Source organism: Gopherus evgoodei, chromosome 1, assembly GCF_007399415.2.
Source record: "Gopherus evgoodei ecotype Sinaloan lineage chromosome 1, rGopEvg1_v1.p, whole genome shotgun sequence".
NCBI lineage: Eukaryota > Metazoa > Chordata > Testudines > Testudinidae > Gopherus > Gopherus evgoodei.
Window position 1 is genome coordinate 228,534,238 of NC_044322.1, and position 9,165 is coordinate 228,543,402.

Below are 9,165 nucleotides of genomic sequence, written 5' to 3' on the forward strand. Positions count from 1 at the left end.
GGTTTCCCTCTGTCCTTAGATGCTGGGGGAAGGAGTTTCCCTCCTGCTGGGGCAGGGTGTCCCTGGATTTTCTGGTTCTCTGGTTTTTCAAAACACACCTCCAAGCTCTAGTCCTCCTCCTCCCTGACTGCCTAAAGCGGAGCATTTTATTTGGTTCCTGACAGGGTCTTAATAGACTACAAGTGCTCCAATTAACCTGTAGCAACACTTCCTAGTTTACAGGGAGCCACGCCTTATTTAGCCTAGGGCTTATGTATTTCACCTCTAGCACTTTTCCACTGCTCCCTGGCCCTCCTGTGTCACATGTATGATTATGTTCAAATCTTCAAAACAGTGCTGAGAATCCCCTCTGAGCAGGGCCAGCATAAAGCCTTCTCCACCTGCCTCCCTCACCTCAGTGTGGTCTCTTTGTTTATTTGCCCTGACATCTTTGCCTACTTGAAAACAAACCTCCAGCTCTCCATTAGGTCTGGATCTCATGGTGCCTGTTCTCTACTCCGTGGTGCTTCCAATGACGAATCCGATCATCTACAGCATAAGGAACAAGGAGATCAAAGCTGCTTTATGGAAAATCACAGCATTGGAAGGGACCTCAGAAGTTCATCTAGTCCAACCCCCTGCTCAAAGCAGGGCCAATCACCAGAGAAATTTTTGACCCAAATCCCTTCCTCAAGGACTGAATTTGCAGCCCCGGGTTTAATAGGCCAATAGTCAAACCACTGAGCTATCCCTCTTCTCAATCCAAATGATTGGATCAAGATGGAGCCAAGGTCTAGGATGGACAGATTCATCAGGAAGATGTACCCGGGAGTGTTAGTGCTGTGGAGAGTCGATAAGGCTGCTTGCTGTTGCTGTTCTTTTAGCTCACATGTCACTGCACGAGAGGGAATGCAGCTTGATGATTCGGCAGCCTCAATGTTGTTCATAAAGAAAGACCACTGGCTTGATTCTGTGACAAAGGTGCTCGGCCTGGTTTATTGTCAGCAAAGCATGTTACTAGTGCCCCACAGGAGCTAGAGGTGCACTAACACATGTATGCCTGTGCCTATGGTACTGGTTCAGTCAGCACACCAGGATACTGTCCCCTCAGCTAACACAAAGATGCCCCTCTTATGACTTTTCCTTTCATACATTGTTACACACAAGTGCCGTATTACACTCCAGATGTTGTTAATTACCACCCTAATTCTCACAGCTGCTAGTCTGAACAAAACACCCTCATCCACTATCCTGTCATCCCCTCCATATCTTTACGAGGGGTCGGTGTGTTCTTGTACCATGTCTTAGGAATGCATTTACGTAGTTACTCGAGAAAGCTGAATCTTTTTGTACTGTCATCTCCAGTAAGGAGTGTGATTACTTGGTTAGCTCATACCTATTGTGTTATCATTCTGCCAAGCCCAGATCTACTTTGGTTCACGCCATCAAGTATGCCCACGGCTCCAGCAAGGCCTACACACAGTGGTGATGCCCTTGATGAACCTGTTAATCTACAGTCTGAGGAACAAGAAGGTGAAAGAGGGCCTCAGGAGGAAGCTGTATTTCTTTAAGGAGCCGCTATGCACTTGACTGCTTTTCTAAGATAGGAATTGTGTAAAAGTCAAAGGGTAAAATTTTCAAAAGCATCTAAGTGACTTAGGAGCCAAAGTCCCATTTTTAAAAGTGTCTTAGTCAATCAGGAGACTAAGTCCCATTCAAAGTCAATGAGACTTCGACTCCTAAGTGCCTAAGTTGCTTTAGAAAATGAGATTTAGGTTCTTAAAACTCCTAGGTTATTTTAAGAATTTTGCCCAGTGACAGTGCATGGAGGAGGCTGTGTGTATGTGTGTTTGTTTGAGAGAGAGAGAGAGAGAGAGACAGACAGAAAACATACAGTCAGGAGTAAGCTAGAAAAGCTTTGACCAAATAGCTATACCAGCAAACCTTCCTAGTATAAATGCAGCTTATGGAGCCAGTGTTCACCCTCAATAATACCCAGTATAGCAATGTCACTCCTGACTGTCATTGCTAAAATGGCAAAACTGACTAGTTCAGATCCATCCTATGTCTGTCAGTTTGTGAGATTCCATTATAAGTGCTCATTTCTGAGTCTTTGCTTTGACTGTGTATCTGCTAATGAATATATTTGCATGAATGTGTGTGTGTTTGTCAGCATAAGTTATTCTGAGTGTGTTCCTGAGGGTAACCAACATGCATGTGAGTTTTACATTCCTGTGTGTGTCTTTGTGAACGTAAATGATGTGAATGTGCATGAGTGAATGTATAATGCCATGTATGTGTTAGTGAAGCATATTCTGTTTGTTATGAGAGGTCATTATTGTGTGTGTGTGTTTCTAGGTGTGCATGGCTGTATATTTAGAAGTGAATATTATTATGTGCGTGTGGTTGTATGTGGGTATTAACAATGACTGAACAATAAGTCCCAGAACCACAAAGCACCTTCAGCACCTAAACCCTAGATTTAGGAGCCTAAGTCCCAGTTTTAGGTACCCTTGTGATCCAGAAAACCCCCACTCGGCTGCCACCTAACTATGTAGGTGCTAAATTCACTCATCATCTCTGGATAAAAGTTCTCCAGGCATCAGCATTTCTGCCTCTGGGCATGTGAAGCACTGTTTCATTCTAGGCCCCAGATGCCTAACTCCTGTGTAGGCCTCACAGTGATCCACGAACTGAGGGAAGATAGGTGGAGAAGTGCCTGTCTTGCATGTTGGGCTGTGGATTACTGGCAGAGTTAAGAACCTTCCTGATGACTGGACTTGGGCGCAGAACTCCAGAAGAAGGGAGGAGCTTAGGACATGCCCATCTGGTAAACATTTCCTAGAGGCTAGCTTACGCGAGGAGATGTCTGTCAGGCTGGCTTTTGTGGATCCCCTTCTAAGGCACCTATCTCTCCCCATGCATTGTGTAGGGATCCTGACACCTCATTCAGGCTTGAGTTGCATTGCTGTTCAAATGATTTTCTATCACCTAAAATTTAGATGGTGCAGTGCTCTGTACTGCAACACCTAAATGCCTTTGTGGATCTGGGCCTGAGTCCCCATAGAAATGATGAAATTCCTTGCTTCCTGCAGACAAGGTGAAATTTTCACCGTTTCTGGACTATAAGAGGGTGACATTTTAGTTTCTTCATAGGAGATCAATATGATTCATCACTCCATGTTCCAAGTCCAGGTCATTTTACGGATGCATCAGCAGTACTATTTGCTGTCTTGTTAATATTAAAATAATGTTTGCAATAATAATTTTGAGCCACATCTTCAGATATCACTTTTAGTCCGTCCTAATCCTAAAATGTGACCCACCCGGGCAGACCTTGCGGTCCAGAAAACTCAAACTCTTTTTTTTTTTTTTCTTCCAAATCATGGACGATATGTCAGTAGAAAGATAATCTTGGAGAAACTTCTTTCATTCTTGATTGCACCACCTACGTCTCCATCTAGACACAGTTATGGGGAGACCCTCCTTTGTACATTCAACTTCATATAAAATCACCCACAAATTACAGCAATGGTGTATATGGAAATATGATACTTGGAAAGAATTAGAGGATGGATTAAGGGTTAAGCACTATAAGCCAGCACCGAGGACTCAACTCCAGGAGTCATGGCATTGCAGCGCAATCTCAGCATTCATTTTTTAAATAAAATTAATTTTCTATTCCTCATGAGATGGAAAGTTTGAAAATATAACCCAAGACTAAGACAATAGCCAAGTATAACCAACAGAGCAAAACCCGTCTGAATCTTCAGAGAGCCTGAGCCAATTGCTCTGAGAGGGAGAAACTGCCTCAAGTGTCACCAACACAGGAACACCTGCTTGAGTCTGCAGCGAGCCTGAACCAGTCACAAAATTAACTCCATAAGGTTGAGGTGCAGGCCTCTGCTCCCTGACCATGCTCACCCTTAGTGAATGGACTGGGAAATGCAGCCCAATTAATTACAGAAGTGACACCAATTCTCCCCACCCCTCTATCTCCTGGGTTGACTGTGAGGTGGCCTCTCTCCCACTGAAGTAGTTCCTTCCCCTGGGTAGGGGGTCTCTGCTTTGGCCTGGTCCCCAGTCTCTGATCCTTTTCCATCCCTGCTATGTTTCCTAACGGCCCTAGGCTTACTGGCTATATACTCACCAGCCAGTTTACCACCTGGGTGCACATGTCTCACATTTCTGTCTATTAAACCACGATTTTACAACCATGGAATCTTCAATGGGTATTGAAATGGGACAGTGGTGTTAAGCAATGAGAAACTGAAACACAGGAACAAAAATGTAGCTAGGCATCATGGTACCGATTTCAGCTCATGTAAACTGCCATAGCTCCGTAGCACTATGACCAATTTACACCAGCGGGGGATCTGGCCTCATAGATTCCAATAGAGCTATGGATGATTTTCCCCAGCTCGGGGATCTACTACATTGACTCCAAAGGAGCGACACCTATTTACACCAGAAAGAAATCTGGCCCATTGACTCCAATGGAGTCACATTGATTTACATCACCTGGGAATCTGACCATTCACAGTTACTCAGTCTCTCTGATGTACCTGAAAACAATGTGAATTAAACATTTTAAAACAAATTTCAGGTAGCATTGCATCTTCAGCCTAATGAGGCTTTTGTTTTAATATTGTGTTCAGTAAGAAAAAGATGTCATTGCAAGGAAAGAAAGAAAGAAAGATCTAGCGATTCATCCTAACAGAAATTAAAGATCAGATACATGAAATCTCCAGCACATTGAATTCCTCCAAAGTTCTATCTGTAATGGGAATGAATCGCTCCATAACAATTTATAGTTACATTCTTGTAATTAATCCCAATGGACAAAGTGCTAAAATCATGCAAGCTGATAATTAACTTTTGACTTTCTTCTGTTCAGATTCATCACCAAAAAATTGATTTGAAACTGTGTAATGGGCCAGATTCAGCTGGTGTGAATCAGCATATTTCCATTATTATCAATGGGCCAGACCCCTAGTGGGTGCATACAGCCCTAGTTACTATGAACTCAGTTGTACCAATTAACACCAGTTCTTAACCTGGACCTTAGTTTTTCGTGTTTGCTTCTGACTACCTCTTAGTGACCTGCTTCAGACTCCCTTAGTGATCTGCTTCAAACTCCCAGGGCAGCCTGAGCTGTGGGTCCCTCCAGTGGCTACACCCCAAGAGCTGCTAATGCAATGCTGGAGATAAAAACAAACAAACCACAACTCTGCTCCCTCAGAGGTAATTATGTGGCATTGATGAAGGAACAGGCTATTCCAGGCCAGCTGAATTTCTAGCTATTATAGATCACATGTCTGTGCTTCAAATCAGTGTTTTGTTCTGCAGGCCCTTTGGGACACACTCATGGCCTCAGCCCTGCCTTGTTTTTAGACAAGGGTCCTTCTAGGGATGCTGCCATCACATGAGATCCAGGGTGGGTGCTGTTCTCTCTCTGGGGGGGTTAGGGTCAGCTCAGCAGGTTGTCTGGCTGGTTTCCTCCAGAAGTGAAATCAGAGCTGGGCTCACAGCCCTGGAGACCGGATTCAGCTATTTAGCCCCTGGGCCGGTACATCCTATGCTATGACCATGTCTGTCTGCTGCATAGTCCAGGATCAGCTCTAGTGCTGGGTAAGACTTTCAGTCCCTAATCCGATTTAGTCCGTTGCCTCTCACCCAAACCTCCCCAAGGAGGGCAGCAGGAAGCCCCCACCTGTGGGGTGGAACCCTGTCTGCTTGGTACTGCAGAGGGAAATCCAGCTAAGGGGCATTGAAATGGCTGTTGGATAATACAGTGATAGGTACATGACAGCTACTGACCAAGCAATCCTGACGCTTGAGAATCGAATGAACCACAAGTTGGGACAAATTCCACCAAAACCAGAACAGTAAGTGTCCTTTTTCAATTAAATATGTTTGGGGTTAATACACAGGAGAAAATTTAAGAAGGTAAATATGATTTTCAATCTGAAGTCTTAGAATTTTACTACCAGTTTAATCAAATATCTATGTCTGGTAAGATTTTTATTTCCCCCCTGGAAAATTTTGAATATTCACTGAAAACCTGTTTGTTTTTTTTAATTTCTGGCAATCAAAAGTTTTAAGCTGAAAACTTGTCACAGTTATCTGATACTACATAGAAGTAACTGAACACTGCTACTAGCCTTTAATTACACAGAGATGGAATCCAGCTGGTATGTGTTGCTATAAATCAATTTGTAAGCAAGTAGCAGGCTGTCTATGTGGTGTTGGGCTGGACTCATGGCAGACAATGTGCCACGTTGGAGGCTGGGTGAGTCTATGGCATTTTTCTTTGAAAAGTGGGAATCAGGGTGTGTTGGCTTACTAAGATCTTAGTTTAATGCCCAAACTGTGAGCCTGCTATTTATCACAATAGAGGAACCATCTTGGCTAGAATTATGGGATTTGGGTTGTACTTTGTTCCATCCTTCATACTGCATTTGATCAAGCCACATCTTGGCCAGATCCCCAGATCATGTAAACTGATGCAACTCTATTGACTGTTAGGGAGCTATGCCAATTTACATGTGTATGATAACGTACAGGACTAATGGTCTGATTTGAAGAGACGAAGAGCACTCACTGCTTTTAGTCTATGAAAGTGATGGGAGAGCTGTGCATGTCTGACATTCACATCATGAGATATTACTGAGAGAGGAATCAGGACAATTCTGTCTGTCAGTGTAATCCTGACCAGTGCCCTTCTCCTGCCCTCCACAGGCAGGACACAATGTGCTGAGGAAGAAAATGTCCAACCAAACCACCATGACTGAGTTCCTTCTCCTGGGATTCTCTGATGTTTGAGAGCAGCAGATTTTACACTTTGTAGTGTTTCTGGTGCTTTACTTGGCAGTTCTGGTGGAGAACCTTCTCATCATCACATCTGTAGCCCTCAACTACCATCTTCATACCCCCATGTACTTCTTCCTGATGAATCTGTCCATCCTAGATATCGGCTCCATCTCTGTCACCATCCCCAAATCCATGGCCAACTACCTTATGAACACCAGGTCAATTTTCTATGCTGGATGCATGGCCCAACTTTTTCTCTTTGTTCTCTTTGTTGAAACCAATGTTGCTGTACTTACTATCATAGCATAAGACCGATATGCGGCCATTTGCCTACCACTGCTATGTGAGAGAATGATAAACAGGAGAGCTTGTGTCCAAATGGCAGCTGGGACCTGGACCAGTGGTATTCTCTACTTTGCACTGCACACTGGGACCACCTTTAGTTTACCCTTCTGCCAGCCCAACATCATCAACCAGTTCTTCTGTGAAATCCCGCAGCTACTCAAGCTCACTTGCTCTGACTCATATCTCAGTCAAGTTGCAGTTCTTGCCTTTAGTGCATGTTTAGCCATAAGCTGCTCTGGTTTAATAACTGTATCATACTTTCAGATCTTCACCACAGTGCTTAGAATCCCCTCTGAGCAGGGCCGACATAAAGTCTTCTCCACCTGCCTTCCTTACCTCACTGTGGTCTCCTTGTTCTTTTGCACTTCCTTATTTGCCTACCTGAAGCCCATCTCCAGCTCAACCTCAGGTCTGGACCTTGTGGTGGCTGTTTTCTATTCCATGGTGCCATCAATGATGAATTCGATCATCTGCAGCATGAGGAACAAAGAGATCAAAGCAGCACTGAGGAAACTGACTGGGTGGTGGTTATTCACCCGAGAATAAAATGTCCGTCTTTCTCCCTTGATCATGATTTTATTCTGAGTTTCTTTGTAGATATATTCAACTGATGACAACTTTTTTCCATAAAAAACATAGCATGCAATCTGTTTATATAATGGTAAAAATCCAGACTATCTCCACTCAAGTCATTGGAGTAACTGTAGAATTACACCAGAGTACATAAGATCAGAATCTATTTGTCTAAGGGATTTCTCTTGACAGCAATACCATGCTATCTAAGCCCCTTGCACATAAAATGAGTAGCCATAGCTAGGTCCCAGGTAGACTTCATGGCATCCCTCTGGCTCTTCTTCTTTTTTGGGGGGATAAAACTGCTTGGGATCTGAGAGGATTTATTTGCTTCATTGTTTCTGTTTTTGGTTGGTTGGTTGGTTTTGTTATGTTTATTGGTTTGTTGGTTTCCTTGTTCCAGGTGTTCTTGGACTTGGGAGTTTGAGAGAGTGGGGTGTGTTTGATCAGATAGGGATCTCATTTTGTTCTCATATATTGGGCCTATCAATGTCATCAACTCTGGGTGGGGTTTCTGAGAGAGCTCAAGTTTTGTTTCCAGCAATGATGTAGGGGCAGAAATGAGTCTCTGTAGCTGTTTGAATAGCTGATTTCCTGCTGAAAATAATATTTTAATGTTTCTGAGATTTTGTTGTGTTATTAACTATGGATTAGGGCAATTAGAGCCTTGCCTTAGATAGGTGTCTTTTTAGTATTTCTTTATCTAAATAAAGACCAGAGTAAGGGCAGAGGTGCAGCTAACCATAACAATTGGGATTTAGCCATTTGCTTCAAAAGGATTTGGATTTGTCCACTGGTCTGTCGTCCACACAAGGATTTGACTGTGTCTAAAGGTGCCATGGATCTCAGAATCTGCCTATTTATTAATTATTATTATTATTATTATTATAGTATGCTTGTGAATACTAAATATAAGACAATAAAAAGGATATTAGATAGCTAGATAGCTAGATAGGAAGGATATGTCTTCACTGCAATGGAAACCTGGGCTCACACTCAGGCTGGAGCCCAATCTCCCCTTCTGTCTTCACAAAAATCTTTCAGATTCGGGTTCTGACGTAGAGTCCTAGGATCTTGTGAGTCTGGAGGGTCCAAGCCCAAGTCAAGCTCAAACCAAAGGTTCAAGCCCATTGCTTTGCAGTGTAGACACAGCTCTCCACACCGACTCAGGTCCTGGGAGTCCACCGGAAATATGCCACAATCCTATGAGCCAACTTCCTTACTCCTCTCTATCCCAAGAATCTCCGGTCCACTCCAGTGAAAACAGAACAACCTCCCTTGGCGTACTGCAGGAACATTGTGAGTCAGTGTTTAACCCTTCCCTTGTCTTCTGAATACTGATCTGCAAACACCTCAGTAGACAGTCTTCTGTGTTTGTAATGGAGACTGACCAGAAGAAGCCTTTTGCAAAGTGTACTGCTCCATGGCCACAGGAGCACAGCCAGATTTTGGGAA

At 43.5% G+C, this 9,165-nt stretch overlaps 1 pseudogene; it reads left to right on the plus strand.

Annotated features, from left to right (window-relative positions):
- Positions 1 to 6,747: 6,747 nt before the first annotated feature.
- LOC115646843 lies at positions 6,748 to 7,683 on the plus strand (annotated as a pseudogene).
- The last annotated feature ends 1,482 nt before the right edge of the window (positions 7,684 to 9,165 follow it).